The 14,145-nt window shown below is 46.8% G+C and overlaps 1 protein-coding gene across 1 annotated transcript in view; it reads left to right on the forward strand.

The window, feature by feature from the left end:
* Positions 1-953: 953 nt before the first annotated feature.
* agbl4 (AGBL carboxypeptidase 4) overlaps positions 954-14,145 on the forward strand; it is a 350,340-nt gene continuing 337,148 nt past the window's right edge. The window contains exon 1 of the mRNA XM_076022940.1: positions 954-1,240. The gene's annotated coding sequence lies outside the window, so the exon portion shown is untranslated. The remainder of the gene's footprint in view (positions 1,241-14,145) is intronic.

A 14,145-nucleotide genomic window follows, 5' to 3' on the forward strand; every position in this document is an offset into this window, starting at 1 on the left:
GGTCACATTGCTCGCCTGCGTGTCATGATGCAACATTCCATGCAAGTTTCCCCTGTTTTATTTATGTGTTTATGTATTGGTTTGGTTGTTTTAGCCTCTGTTTGTGATTAATTGATTGTTTTTATAGCAAACAGAACCTGAGTGGAGAGAAGTGCCAACATCATCGTTTCAATATTTTATTTATGATGATTCCTCGAGATCGAAAGAAGAGGAAGTAGGACAACTCCATTCTTCTCTGTTGGGTGATCGCTCTTTCGGGCCAGTCGCCCCAAGACTGAGGAGCCCTCTTCCTCCCTCTCTGAAATTTACCCCTTCCCTCGCCATGTAGAAGGGGCTTTTGAAAACACACTTATTCAGGTTGACTTTCTGGACACCTGTTCTTTGATAATTTGTTCTCAGCTATGTTTGAGAAAGCTCTTTAGAAATTTTAGGGCCCCTGGTAGCTAGTTTTAGCCTGTATTTTAAACTGTTGTCTGTATGTTCTGCCTTTATATGTTTAATTGTTTATGGTTTCTTTAATATTTTGACTGCATTTTATTATTATTATTGTTGTTATTATTATTATTATTATATTATTATTATTATTATTATTATTATTTTCTGTGAAGCACTGTGCGTTCGTGCAGTGAGGGATGCTATATAAATAAACTTTTACTTACTTACTTACTTTTGTATATTAATGTTTCCAGACGAGGTTGAAAAACCTAAATATAAATAACAAAAATACAAACCACATAAACGCAGATGCAATTCTTATTATCAAATCTCTTCCTCTTTAACGACTGGATAAACCTAAATGAACAAAGTTTTGTTTGATATTTGGCTTGACTACAAATGCTACACCACACTGATGCATTTCTGTTGCAGTGCATTGTGGGTGTTTGTGTGACGTCCGCCTCACCAACCCTCCTCACACTTCTCCTGCCGTTCCCCTGTGTGAAGGAGCTTTCTACCACCTGCAATACCACTTCGACCCACTAGTTGTGCCATCCTCAGTCTTGAATGCCACCTGACCACCACCTGACTGCACGTCTGTTCTTGATTGGTAATTAGTCTGCAGGCCAGGAAGTCTCACTGTCCTCCATGTGACTGTCCTGCTGTGGTCGTCCACTGTTGTTCATGTCCTTGTCCTTGGCGGATCTGCTCTGAACTGAGAAGAACTTTGGATTTGATGCAGGGTTTTGAGTGCAGTGCAGGGGATTTGTTTCTCCTCAGTGTGATGGACACCTCACCTGCTGAGGTAGGAGCTCAGGTTCAACTTTGAGCCTTATTATTCATCATCACTGAGTGGGCCCACTTGAAGTTAGATTTTTTGCTTTCTGCCTGGTTCTCTTTCTACCTCTGTTGTTGAATGTGAGAAGTAAGGACCTCGGTTTCACACATGCAATAATGCTCATATCCACTTGTGCTCTAAATATCCTGTTGTTTCCATTCTGCTGTGTTGGATTTCACCTGTTCTCCTCCTCTTACCTCTGCAAAACTATGACTTTGGAAAAGCAGCACACGTTAATGATGCAAGCTTCTGCAAAACTACAGCAGGCTTCTATTTTTTGTTGTTTGAAGACGCTGCTTATGGCTCGAATGTGCAAATTGTCAGCGCAGGGCTGCAAGAGCGTCAGCCCGCGCTGAGGTCATGTTTGTGTTCTTCATGCTCACTTTGCTGCCCAACTTTGTTGTTGGGGGGGGTTTATCTCGTCAGCTTCGCTGCAAGATCTGCTCGTCTCACATTCTGCTCCTCAGCGTGCCGTTTTTTCTTTTCTTCTTCTTCTTCGTGTTTCTGCTGCACCGCTGATGTTTGATCAACCAAAAAAACAGCCGAGAGGCCTGTTTATCCCGCATGTTTTCAGAGCAAAGGGCAGAAGCTCGAGAGTCACAGATATCAGGGCGGAACTGGTGAGGTTTGACTTTTTTCAGCCTGGTTGTCGGCTAAAACGAGTGTGTCCACTCTGTTCCCGTCAGCTCCGAGGTTAATGCTACAGCTGAATATCCTGCCGCGTGTCAAAAAGAATCAAAGTGAATTTGCATTTTAAGGATTTTTTTCTTCTAAAAGGGTTTCCTTTAATTTCTCCGCCGACCTCTAAAGCAGATATAGACGGCCTGAACTCCACAATCCCTCTCACTTGTGCAAACTTAATGTGATCTCATTCATGAGGATTCTGTGTCTGGGCTTGGTTAATTGCTGGTTAATTACATCCTCAGACACAGGTCATAATCAGAGCCCGGTGCCAAATATTAACACAGCTCATTTCAGCTGACAGAGGCTAAACCAGAGCGACGCTCCGACTACTTTGCTGAACTCAATCACCAGCTACACGGAGGTGCGGGAGCTTTTTTTTGTTGCGTCTAAGAAGATGCTTTTCACGCCATCAAAAATATCCTCGAGCGTTTCCTCCGACTGCGCCGCGGCGACGAACATGAGAAAATTCCACTTTCTTTCCATTCATACACAAATCTACATCTTTGCGGCTTTCTTTCTGTTTGCCGTGCTAAGCTGCTGTTACACTGATCCTCTGCCTATTGAACTGACAGGAAGTGCTGAACGCCTCATCTGAGAAACATCTACATCTGAATGTTTTCTTTCTCTGATAAAGTCAGACACTGATAAAGAGTTTCATTTGGTGCGAATTTATTTATTTATTTCAGTATCCGTCTCTTGTTCTGCTGCCAGGGAAACGGAGCATCTATCAAATCCTAGCGGGCCTGACGTCTCTTCCTGAGTTCCTATTAGAGGGTCAGAAAATGTCCCCCTTTGTTTTCCATCCGTGCACATCTGAGAGAAAACCAGTAGTTGGAAAAGGTTCCAGTGTTGGATCGCAGGGGGATCGTGATTTTTCCTCTTGGTGTTGTGATGTGTCGCGTTTGTTTGGAAAAAGAGAAAATTCACAAAAATAGAGAATTGACTGGCTTTTTTTGTTGGATTTGTAAGTGAAATATTTGCTTATAGCTAAAGAGACTGATTTTGTTTTATTTTTGTGTTTGTTTTTTTTTGACCAGTCATGTGGTTTAATTCGAACTCTTTGTGTGAAAAAAACACCTCCACCGCGTTGCAGGTGCACACGGCCTCTGCTAACAATATGGCAAGAGCTGAGCGGAGCAACACAAAGGACACAGTGCAGTCGTCATGAGAGTCACGTTAGCGCGGCCCGTGACCCGTCAGCGTAAACAAGATGGATGGGCAGGCCGAGGAGCTGGCAAAGAATACATATGAAAGCTTATTGTGCACATATGGTCCATTAAGCACTTTCCTGCTTGTTTTTATGGCTGGTTTAATCTTTTTTAATCTGTCAGAAAATCAATTTGTTCACGTCGCTGCCAGGTTGCCTAGCGGAGCACTCCATCACGCATCCGCAGACCTTGTCTGCCCGAGCAAGGCATTGTGCTGGATGGCAGTCATCGGAAAACTTCCACACGGAGATAAATGAACGCCGGTGATGGATAGACAGCAGACGAACGAGCGGCGGAGGGGTGTTAGAGGGGGGAAAAAAAGGTGCTGAAAACGAGGAAGATGCATGGACAGACGGGGAGACAGACAGACAGACAGACAGACTGACAGACAGACTGATTACCATGTTTACAGTCTAGACAAGCAGCCGTATGTGACCAAAGTGATAATGTGACGCCGTTTGTGAGGTTTTCATTGGAAAAAAGGACGGCACGAGTCAGCAGCCAAGATTGGCAAAAATAGTAGCGATTTAATAATGGACATGAAAAATTCAAGGTAATTTAATCCGATTTTTTTTTTTTTTCAAATTTTCAATTGCTTTCCTTTTATTTTAAAATCCGGCTCATGCAGTAAATTACAGTATGGCTGTAAAGACTTCAACACCAGTAAAGGCCTATTATTTCTCTGTTAGCCATTTGAACTTAAACAGCGATCCCTTCCAGGCTGTGGTCATGTGATCCGTCTGTAAAAAAAAAAGAAAAAGACTTTAAGCTCAGTGGGTTTTGAATAAAAAAAAGAAGATGAAGAAAAAGCGAGATAGTTTGAGCTTCACTTCCCGAAATCCCGAGTCTCAAACTCCCACAGTGAACCGGCGATTATCCCGCATTCAGCAAAAAAACCCAATAAGTCCCGTAATTCCTCCAAAGGGCCGGGATGCTAAACGAGCTAATTTGACAGAACAAGTATAAGCAAGAGGGGGGAGTGGGTGGTGGGGTGAGGAAAGAAAAAAGTATTTTCAGTAATAATCTGTGGATTTAGCGGGAGAAAAAGAGGATACCTGGGATAAGGCGAGGGCTCGGCTGAATCCATTACACCAGCGCCGCAGGATTATTAACTGCGGTAGGAGTCGGAGGGGCCGATAAATACCCGCACGGAGACGTTGCAGGGGCAGCCAAACGTGCCATTTCTGCTCCCGACAGCAGAGGAACGTCGGGAGAAACCAGCCGAATTGCACGCAATTTATTTGTCAGCTTAAGAGAGTGAGAGTCGGAGAGGAAAAAAATGTCCAGCTTGCAAAAAGTATTTTTTTTTTTCTTTCAAAGGCACAAGGACTATTTTCCTCTTCAGCTGCCCGGAAACATAACATGCCTTACTGGCGTGTGCGACACACACACACACACACACACACACACACACACACACACACACACACACACACACACACACACATTTTGTAGCCTTGGTCAGACTCTGTGTAGGAGCCATTTATCCAGAGTTTGGGTTGCATCATGAAATTGCTGTTTAGCTATTATAATTTGAGTAATGCAGTAATGGGCAAACTACGGTCCGGGGGCCATATGAGGCCAGTTAAGATTTTTGAATCCGGCCTGCTGAACTTGAAGAAATTAGAAATATTAATAGTAAGTTCCCCCACTGTGTTACCTCCTATGAGGTGGGTCACCAAAGCACTCCATCCATCTGCTCATGGTCCAGCACCTCTGTCAGATTTTAGAACCCATTGTGGCTCACCAGTGAAAAAGAAAGCTTGCCCACCCCTGCAGTTATGTATACTTCGCCTTTAAGAGGCTCACTGCCTGTGATAACCTTAATAGGAGGAGGTGTTTTGCGTGCAAGTTAAATAAAGGACACAGTGTTTCCTCCATCAGATGGACCAACTGTCTGTACCTCTGCCTAGACCAAGGTATTTCTGGAGTGGATATGCTAATCTTTCTAAATGTTTTGCTATTGCACTCTGTCTGTCTTGCTGCCGGGCCTTCATCACACCACTCCATGCTGGTGAGCTGATTAGCCCGTCTCCCCACTTCCCTCACTGGAGAGGTGGGGAGTGTGCACTTCCTGCCCCCTTAAAACCTGTAGAACACCTGTCTTGTGGAAGACACCCGTGAGCTACAGTCCTCCCAGCAGAGAACCTCTTTTAAGACGGGCAACCGTTGAAAAAAAAACAAAAAAAAGAGAGAGTACGAGTGCAGACTTGGCTGTTAAATGGCTGCTGCTGCTGCTGCTGCTGGGGATGCAGAGGAAAAGCGTCCGGAAACCATTAGCGCGACGCTCCCATCCTCACACGACGAGAACGGAGACGACTTTTTCCTCTCCTTTTTTTTTCTTTGTTATGTATATTTTTTAATTCTTTGTAATGCAAATGCGCTAAATGAAAGGGCGTGGGTGCCGGAGAAGAAGAGTAACTCGACCAAAGCCATTTCCCGGTCGAACGCCAGAAGTGCAGAGAGCCGGAATCGCAAACAGAGCGGCGTTAATGAGCGGCGGGGAGCCAGTGGGCTACCGGTCCCGCTGCACCGCCACGCCGGCCTCCCGCTCGCTCGGCCGCCGTCGTTCAGTCTTAATTAGCAAACATGAAAAACGCCGAGACGCGTCACGTTGCAGTTTGCTGTCCCTCAGCCCCCCCCCAAACCCTCCCCCCACCCCCCATCTTTTTTTCCCCCAGAGATTCTTGCTAAGTGTTTAATTCTGCTGCAGACAGCGACATTTATCAATACGTTTCCAGCGGGGGTGCTCACACACAGTCCGTCCCCCGGGTGGAGGTGCCTCGTCCTGGAGGCTTTTTTTTTTTTTTTTTTTTTGTTTCCAAATGGAGTGATGAGGAGTGAGGCGGAGAGGAGTGAGGCGCAGCATCAGGGCGCATCGGAAGAAACATAAAGCTGGAGATGAGGTGAGACGCGGTGGTTGTGCGTGGCCGGCGTGAGCCGAGCGCTGCGGCCACAGTTGCCCTTTTAAAATGGTCGGCGGCGCTCGTGGGCCTCGGCCTCTTATAAAACCCGACTTTAAAACGAGCACAGAGGAGGAATTAACATTTACAGGTTGCGGCAATGGATGTGGAAAAGTCGTCGGGTTTCCATCTCGCCGTGTTTTATTTCTCAGCCTGTGAAAAAAAAAAGGGATGTGAAGGTGTGTGTGTGTGTGTGTGTGTGTTTGCATCGAGCTGCTGGATGGACTCCCAGCGGAAGCATTTTATTTTATTTTTTTGCACTGGCAATTTTTCAATCAAACAGGTCTTCCTGTGGAAAAAGATCTATGTCATTTTTTATGTTGTAATTTTGCAAAATAAAAATGTGTATATTTATTTGTTATTATTATGTTATGTTATTATTTTCTGCAGGGCGTCTGTGTATATTTTTACTTGGACGTGCAGACACTCATTTCCCCCCTCTGGTACAGTCAATGGGTGGTGACGAAACAACTAACGACCAACTTGTTGAGTTGAACACATGAGCTGTGAGGGGACGTTCAAGAAAACGATTGAAATACAGCAAAACAACTGAATTTAACAACTAAAACCAGCCGGTAGTCAGTCATTAGTTCCAAGGTTGTAGTTGAAAAGAAAAAGTTCTTCAAAATAAAATGTCTGCGTTGAACAAGGTGAATTTAAGCCGGCTCCCCTGGCTTTGTCGTATTATCCAGGCTAACATCTTTAGCATTAGCACCTGTGGAAGGCAGCTTGGCTGAAGTGCCCAGACGATGGGAATGCAGCCACGGAGAGGGAGACAGGTGGTGACAGGTGGTGACTTAACCTGGGTCACTTCCTGTTCAGCGGCTGTCAGACCAGTTTAGGGCTAACTGGGGATGAAGACTTGGACACGTGGTCGTGCTCCTTTCTGTGGTCAAGGGGGGTTTTTGTGTGGATTTTTAGGGGGAGCTTTGGACAATTTGGACAGAGAGACTCTGCGATCTTTCCAGCGGAGGGGCGGAGCCACTGTTCTCCCCACAGCTTCACATCCTCCTCTGATGTCTCGTTTTGCTGCCAGTTCTAATTAAACGAACATCATTTTTAAGGTCCAGGGTTATGGCGCTGTACTGTGAACTGTTTTTTTTGTTAATGTCTGCTCCGACTCTCATCCTCTCCCCTCATCACTTCCTGGAGGCACACAGAACATTTCCTCCCCTCCATTCATGTGTCATTGCCCCCCCCCCCTCCCAGCAGATTTATTCAGGAACATGGAATGAAATCCTCTTGCACTCTTGACTCACATTAAGCGCCTTCATTCAAAACGAGGCGTGCGGGAAAACGACCTCCACGGAGTCGGAGCGGCGGGGCTGCCGAGTCTGTTTGCATGTCGACCGCGTGAACTCTCGCGTCACATGACCTGACGGGCGACGGCGTAAACAATGAGGGAGGAGGCCGAGAGGAGCTCACCGCTGATATTAATCCTCGCTGGGAGCGACGCCACTGACAGGGTGGCACGGCCGGGTCACATGACTCCTCTTTGCTAGCAACTTTTTCTAAAAGTGGAATGTCTGCAATTTTCTCCCCCTCGTTGCCGAGTGTCCTTCAGAGCAGCCCAGCCGCCATTAAAGGGCGCCGTCATCAATCGAACATCCTCGGAGCAACAAGGTCCCTCCCCTGCCGTCACTCACCGCCGCACCTCCGCCCGGTTATTGATGAGTGTTTATGATCAGATTAGCCCCGTCGGCCCGCCGCCGCCGCCGCCGCTGCTGTGTGTGATTGACGCCGTGCTAAAGTCGGCCCGCGGTGCGTTTCCCCGTGAAACGGCTGACTGTGCCTTTAAGACGAGGCGTGTTTGCAAGACTGATGAATCAGCGTTGCAGCGAGCGGCCAAACAGATGTTGTTTCCCTCCTGTTAGCTGAGAAGTGCCTACGCCGTCCTGCACGGGACATTTGGCACCCTGATGTCTGTCATTATTCATCGTGAGCGGGTTTCCAATAACAAGGGCAGGCAGGGGGCATTTCTGAGCACATTATCCGCCGAGGAGATGCGTACATCATGCACGCCGCCGCCGCCGCCGCCGCCACGAGGCGGATGACTGTGCTCAGAGTGATCACGCCTGGATGGACGGGTGGAAAAAAAGGAAAGAAGAATCGTATCGGTTCTTTGGAGGAAACGTGGTCATCAAGTGAGGAGGAGGAAGAGGAAGGAGGGGGGTAGAGGGGGGGAGAATGGGGAGGGGGAGGTTGGCTTGTTGGGTGTTGATGTTTTGGTGTCCTTTTAAAGTCACATGACCTGGAAAATCCAACAGGAGTGTGACGAAACAATGTGTAGTAACCCCCCCCCCCCAAAACAAAACAAAACAAAACAACCAAACAAAAACATTTCTCTACTAAAATCATACAACTTCCAAAACTCCAACCAGAAGCATTTTCACTGCGCCACCACAACCAACCGGCTCCTTTTTAGCTGCAACAAAACCAGGAAGTAACTTCTGCACGCTGTGTCAAAAAAAATCGCCTCCTACTCACTAGGATTCGCCTGTCAGGAGTGATGCCTGAATCCTCAGTGAACATCAGTATTCACTATAAAGTTTACTCGATGTATCCCACAATGCATTGCTAAAAGTAGTGTATTACTGACGGTCACGAACCTGGCAATATATCCCATCATGCATTGCGCTCAGGCTGGCCCAAAGGTTGAAAATGCTTAGTATAGGATGCACTAGGCACAAAAATACATACATATGTGTAAAATAGTTAATATATCTAAATATTAATTAACTTATTACCACCTGCCGACATGTCGTTTAAATGAAATGACTGCGATTTACGTTATTGACGGCACCGAGAGTGAAAGAAGATGCTGAACAGGAAGTGACATGGCTAATGCTAAAGAGATTAGCGTGGATGTTGCACTTTGATCAGAACTAGATGGTGATTTGGTGTTAAAAGAGGGACAGAGAACAGAACTGAGGGCTTTTCTCAATGGAAAAACATGTTTTCACTTTTCTCCTGACAGACTAGGGAGGCTGAAGCTTAGCTTAGCTAGTGCTAACTAATCTGACTAGTGTGCTTGACTGAGATAGACAAATGGTTCAGGCCCAACTCTCCACTCCAGACGCTTTCCTTGGGGTTCTCTGCCAGATGGACGAGTGGGATAAAGCCCGCGGGATTTCGGAAATCTGGGGTTAAAGTCGTGTAACCTGAAAAATACAGTAGGATCCCAGCGAAACCCAATTCCAAAAAGAAAAAAAAAAAAATCTTCTTTTGTCTGAGGCGCCACGGCAGCCGCGTCCTCACTGCAAAGTGTCGAGGAGAAACCGACTCTGCGCTTCCTTTGATTCCAAATCCTGGGGAACCACATTAATGCGGGCAAAATGGAGGAATGGCTGCACGAAGGGAGAACAGATAAATGGAAAGAAAGCGTCGGCTCCTTAGTCGGAGGCTCCTGTGGGAATATGTAAATAGTTTCACTTAAGTGCTGGAGCTGGGAGAGACGTCGTGAGCAGGGGACGGACTCGCAAACCTCCCCGGCTGAGAGAGGATTTCCTGCGGCAGCCTCGTCTCTCCCGTAACCATCATCCCTTATCAGAAACAGGGACATTGAAGGTGGCTGCTTAAATGGGTTTTAAAGCAATTTCTGGGGATGGGTCGGGGGAGGGACTCAAAGTAACAACTGCCGCCTGGCGCAGGAAGCTGTGGCTCCACCATTAACTGAGACAGGTGAAGTCGAAAGAGTGAGGAGGCAGTTTCCAGGAGGAGTCGCCGCTATTATGCAGTCGGGCAGCTTAGCCGGAGAACATTCAGCTAACTTCTGGATCAGCGATCCTCGTTCACCGTCACGTGCCTCGGTGTCCCTCTATGTGAATCTTCTCTCTCCTCCCGTCGTGTATGGTAACACGTGGAAAACTCTAATCTTGGCTGCTATATTTATTATAGTGATGAATCTATCTATCTATCTATCTGTCTATCTATCTATCTATCTATCTATCTGTGCCATGTGGGCGTGGCTGCATGCAGTTGTGTCACATGTCAAAGTTTTTGTTTTGTGTCTTCCTGGTTTTAGCTGCCAGCCACTGGGAATTTAATGGGATGTGTCGACTTTGCGTCGGTTGTAGAACTTGACATGGCTGCAACATTAGCTTGGACCTCCTTATCAGTCATTTGAAACGCTGGAAGTCCCCACAATCTAAGAGTGGCCAGGTCTTCCTCCTGCTAATGCGCTGCTCAGTGGGGTTGAGTCCCGCGTTCATCTTCCTCTTTTTTTTGTGATGCTCACACAGTTGAACACAATGTCAGGTGGCATCCTGGTCGGCAGCGAAGGTATGTGGGCGGATTATGAATGAAAGTGTGTGTGCGCGCGTGTGTGTTATGCAGCGTGGGATCCCTCCTTTTTAGCTTTAATCCGCATTCAGATTGAATTTTTCTTCCTCACCCCCCTTTTGGTTGTATTTTCTCTTATTTTAACATAATCCCAGACCTCTGACCCGACTATCTGCAGGTCCATCTAGACCTTCTCAGGGAGGCTGCATGGATTTTTAGCTTTAGCGGAGCTTTGCGGCGGGGTCAAGGGGGTCTATATGGAGTAAATGACCTTCTTTAAGTGGAATCAGCCGTCCTGGGAGGCAAGGCACTGTGTCCTCCACAAATCCTTGTCTTCCCTCTACCTATATACACCACAGGGTTCAGCAGCTGGCATCCCATATTGAGGTCATAAACAAACAAACGTGTATAAAAATACAAAAATCCTGTGCTCCCTTTGATATTTATTTTATATTTATATGTTGTTTTGCTCTCTTCTGCTACAGTGTGTCCAAGTGAACCGGCTGAGGTCTCTGTTTTCCCTCCAACCTGCTCTTTTCTCCTTTATAATGTTATGCTTGCAAAGCTAAATGTAGAATTATAGTCAGACCCCCAGAGGTGGTGAGCGGAAGGGGGAGGGCGGGGAGTGGGGGTGGTTTGACATTGATGACTTTGTTAAGGGGAGCATATGTTTGAACAGATCGCCCCCTCCATAAATATAGGCTGCGTTCAGTCCCCATTGGCCGAGAGGCTGCTGGCAATGTATGCCTGAATGACATTATGCAGAAGAGGTAGAGGGGTGTGTGTGTGTGTGTGTGTGTGTGTGTGTGTGTGTGTGTGTGTGTGTGTGTGTGTGTGAGAAAGACAGAACGTTTTCTTCTGTTTGTATTCGTCCATCCTGAGCTATTCCAGACACAATAAATGCACACACAGGAACAACAACGTCATGTGACCTTTAAAAAAACGACACAGCGCCCAAGATGACTTTGATCGTTTCACTCATTCCTCTGAACTCTGCTGAACTTGAGCTGTTTTCCTCGCTCTCTTTCTTTTTTTAATCAACCCATCCCCCAATTAGTGCGCGCTCAAGGACTATTGACTATTGATCACATCAGAGATATTTGGGCCTGCAGATTAGCTGCTGCGCTAACCTTGGCTAACGTTTTCCAAATGTCAGTGTTGATGAATGCGCGCTGTCAACGCTAATTTAATGATTGATTTGCTACGGCTAAGCTAGGCCCGGAAATAAGAAAACACTTCAGGCTCCACGGATGCACGCTGGTGCCAAATCATGAAGGAAACATTTCATCCTATCCTTCTGTAGTTGATTCTAATATATACATATATTCATACTGCAGATACATAGACCCTCCCAGGCCACTTTGGTAAAATCCGTCATATCACATTTATCGCCAAGGCTTACAGAGCATGGCTCCAAAAAGCGAGAATCGGAAAATAAAGTCTTATTGACGCCACAGGGGTCAGAGGTCAAAGCAAGCAGACTGGTTGGGCTGCAACATGCTGAGTGAATCCAATCTTGAATGCAAACAGAGCTTTGCTTCGGTACGTGATCTACGGCGAGACTAGCGCGATGTTATGACGTAGTGCACGTAACGCTCAACAGCATCGCGTAAATCAGCGTGATGACGCGAGTCTGGCTTTCCGATTGCGAGCCGATCGGAGCCGAGCCGATGAAAGCCGGGTCGCGTGCTGTGTGTGGTTCAAATGTCGATTGCTAGCTGGTTTAAAGGGGTTTTCTGGCCAGTGGGAACGGGGCTGAACTGACATAGGCACTGGTTACAATCAAAGCATGCACAACAGCCAGCACCTCTGAACACACCCAGCCTAGAAGCAGTGTATACACTCGCCAGCCACTTTATCAGGTACCCCCTGTACCAGCAAGGTGTAGCTACCAAACTGGTCTCGGAGCGTAAACACAGCATCCTTCTCACGCAAGCACACAGCCTGAGTGCTGCCGTCTCACTAAAGATCCCTCCCACCTGCACTGAGACTCACCACGCTCGCGCACCCCCCCCGCCCCCCTCCTACTGCACCCCCTCCTCCCTCCACTGCTTTTCTTCCTGATGGTGCGTAAATGAAGACCATTTTGCAGCGTGAGCAGATGGCGAGCGCTGAAGTGCCTGTTGACAGGTAGCCTATAGCTTGTTGTCTGAGCTGGCGGTTATCAAACGTGCAGCGGAGGCACACGCAGAGGAGGGGGGTAAAAAAAAAAAAAAAAAAAGGGAAAGAAACCCACACACCTATGCACAAACACTGCAGCAGCTTTGAGGCCTAATTGGTAGCTGGAAGGGTTTGATGGAGAGCGGAGCGGCAGGGAGAGAGGCAGTGAGGGACTAGTGGAAGAGGAACGGAACATCAAAAACCGCCGAGCAGCTGGTCAACTGTTTACCTCAAAGCACCGAGGCGAAGAATTCTGACTGAATGTGAGGTTTTATTGAATAAAAGAAGGTGAGAATGCAAAGAGGAAGCGAGCTAATAAAACAAAACCAGCAGCAGCAGCAGCAGCAGCAGCAGCAGAGGCAGGTTTCTCTTTGAAGACTGATACAGACAGATTGTTCACCAGTCACTCAAAAGTCGTAATCTGCTCATTCTTTGGTCTTTGGTTCTACTATGGTGATAATGGAAACATGGCTGTGCTGTTTTTATCTGTCTAGTGGTTCACAGGTGTGGAGTTCCTGGTTTCCAAACTGTTTCAGAGGGTTTGGCGTCCTCGCTCACCTTCCTGTCGGCATCCGCTGTACAGCCACAAATAGTGCCTTTGAAGTGTTTCCAGTTGACTGTGACAAACAGAGGGTTCATCCAATTTCCCCCTCACAGACATTTCTGCGGGCTCTTCGCCAAATCAACGCAGGAAATACATCAAGTGGATTTGGGGAAAAACCTCCCCACACGCCTTCCTGCCAAGTCTTTTTGCTGATAAGCTAATTATCCAGCTAGCGGTTAACAGACCATCTGATGCTACACGCATCATAAGACGTCCTCCGAAGGGCGACCAGGGACTTTTAAAGGGCAGGAAACTATTGCGCAGTCTCCGCAGAGCTGCACATTATATGCGACACAGTCAGCGGTAAACTGGAATACAGCACACACGGGAGGCCGAGCGGCTCTCATCAATAACCTGTAAAAGCTGTCGGGAAACGTGTGTTGTCTCGAGGGGCAGGGTTGAATTTTTCATGTTTTTTTTTTGTGTGGACGGTTGAAGGCAAAATAACATCCAGTCTGAAGGCATTCGAACGAAATGTTTAAAGCCGGCGATGAATACAAAGAGAACTGGTCACAAAACAGACCTTCGGCATCAGCTGAGCTTCGTCTTCGTTTTCTTTCTTTCTTTTTAAAAAAAAAAAAAAAATGCTCATAGTGGCAGATCTGCAGTCAAGAGGGAACTTTTGTTCCCATTTGGACCCTTTCTGAGCTGTTTAGAGGGAGAATAAAAGAAGCCCTCCATACCGAGCAGTGTCAGTATTTAAAGGTTCGCCGCTGCACTCGACGGGGATAAAACTGTCAAACTCTTCTTTTCAGTCCCTGCTGATGGCATTATGTTGCGTGCTTTGTGTTTATTTCTTTATATGCGGCTGCTCTTACCGTTTAAATACCGCAGGGCCTCACCAGTGCCGTAATGGATTTTGATTTCTTGTGTTTTTGAATTAAAAAAAAAGAAAAAAAAAGGCTGTTGAAAAATTGATGTCCCTCACCAAACAGAAAACGTGGGAATGACCTTGCGCTGACCTTGGAAGGG

This window comes from Nelusetta ayraudi, unplaced genomic scaffold (assembly GCF_046127955.1).
Source record: "Nelusetta ayraudi isolate G7.1 ecotype Tasmania unplaced genomic scaffold, CSIRO-AGI_Nayr_v1 ptg000013l, whole genome shotgun sequence".
In the NCBI taxonomy this organism is placed as follows: domain Eukaryota; kingdom Metazoa; phylum Chordata; class Actinopteri; order Tetraodontiformes; family Monacanthidae; genus Nelusetta; species Nelusetta ayraudi.